We start from the raw sequence: 2,067 nt of genomic DNA, 5'->3' as shown, positions 1-2,067 counted from the left end.
TTGCTTCCTGAAAGGAAGGAGTCCTGCCTTGAACTGTGGGATTGCACAAGTCAGAGAGTGATACGAGACCAAAGGCCAAGGCTCGGCAATGGGGTGGGATTTTTGGAGGGTTAAGGCAGGGCTTGGACTGAGCTTTTCAGATTCTTCTCTTAGGGATGAGCCTGCCCCAGAGAAAGGTTATTCCCTCACTGACTCATGGGCATTACTTTTACGTAATGGAAAGTCCCTCAAATGAGGATTAGGATCTGCAAGGATATTAAAATGATCTGTGAGTCTTTGAGGCAAAGAAAACAGTGTTCATTTAACAAAAAAATCCAAAAACCTTCCTTACTTGATGATACTTACCGGCACATTTCATAAACAGTTGAAACACTGGAGAAAGTTTATTTTAAATATCTCTACACAGGCTTGCAATTTATTTTTTACACACAAAGCATTCCTATACAGTTAATACTTGTGTAAACTGACACTTGAATTTCCTCTTCCATTTTCTTACTGTTGTTTTCTCCTCTCCCACCTCCCCATATGGTCACTAAAGGAAGTCACTAGAATTTGACCAAGAATCCAACTGGTACAGACTTCATATGCAGTAAGATGGCATCCTAAACATCAGTTAAGGTTTCATAGGAAATGCCATTGCTTCAAGTTGCAGAAATGTTTTTTCCTTAAATATTATTTTATATATCCACCACTAAGGAGAATAATCTTAGAGGAGATGTACCCCAGTTAACAGAGTTGAAGTAAAACAGATTTAAAGTGATGAATTGCAAATTTGAAAATGTCAACAGTGAATTAAAGCTGCATTTGCAGAAGACAATTATTTTCCTCCAAGGGAAGTTTTCTTCTTCAGGTTGACAAACCACCTTAAGTTTCTACAGTCCAGAGACGGAAAACATCCTTAATGGCTTCCGCTAACCTATCTTTGAAACCGTGCAGTAATTATGTAACTGCTCTGGAAACAGGAGAGGAGCAGCCAGGAGCCCTGCCTCTGAGCAGAGCTTGGGAGGGGAAAAACAAACAAAGTCTTTGCTGAGCCCTTGCTCTTTGTTGAGACTTCCCCCACCTCAGCCTTAGGCCAACTTGGATTACAAAGCTGTAGCAAGTGTCAGGCTTTCAGTGACTGTTCTATTTTTGGGGATTTGTTGTGGAAGAAGAAAGTGCAGCCTGAGCGCCATGTGAGCAACTTAAATATGAGGGCATTAACTGCCAGGAAAACAGTTCCCTGGCTCCTTCTGCCCCTGTGGGAATAAGGCTGCTGTGCCTTTCACTGAACTCTCAGATCTGAGGCTTGGAGGAGGCATTCACTTTAGAAACCACTGTGACATTTTCAAAAAGGTGTAGATGCCATAGCTAATTTCACAGCCCACTCATCCATTTGGAATTTGAAGCCAAACTCAGTCCTCATTTCTGCCCTTCTAAGTCCAAAACAACTTCACTGTAGATATTTCATCCATGAGAACAAGAACAACAGCTGACCCACAATATATAGGTAAGTGCCAATTTCAGTCCTCAACAAATCCAAGTGTTTTTGGAAAACTCACCAAAGGTTGACTGATGTTTGCTGAATCACATCATAACAGATTACTTGCAATAATAAATTTTAATTAAGATCAGGTGACAATTCATAAATGCAAGTGGCAGTGCTGTTAAAAAATAAAAACATTACAAGCATTTTGGTTTTTTTTCTTTTTTCAGAACAGGTTTTAAACCAGGAATTTGGAAGAAAGGAAATAGCTGAAAAGTATCTGCGAGTATGGAAGTTGTACTGTCAGCAGCAGATGACAGTAGAACTGTCTCAAGTTCATTATCGTCTGTAAAATACAGGATGTTTGTACCATTAAAATTAAAACTGTAAAATATAGTTCTGCACTGGCAAAGGAAAGGTTTTACAACATTGCTAAAATGCCATAGGGACCAAAGAACAAGGTTTGTAAGATAAGCAAGTAGTAAGAAAACAAAACTGGCAGCATGTTAGCAAAAATCCCCCAAACAACCAAAACCCACCAAAAAATCCCCCAACCACCCCAATGAAACACCCAAATTAAATAATGAAGGCAAGAGGATTAA

This window comes from Geospiza fortis, unplaced genomic scaffold (assembly GCF_000277835.1).
Source record: "Geospiza fortis unplaced genomic scaffold, GeoFor_1.0 scaffold92, whole genome shotgun sequence".
Classification (NCBI taxonomy): domain Eukaryota; kingdom Metazoa; phylum Chordata; class Aves; order Passeriformes; family Thraupidae; genus Geospiza; species Geospiza fortis.
Note: the sequence above shows the minus strand (reverse complement) of the source record.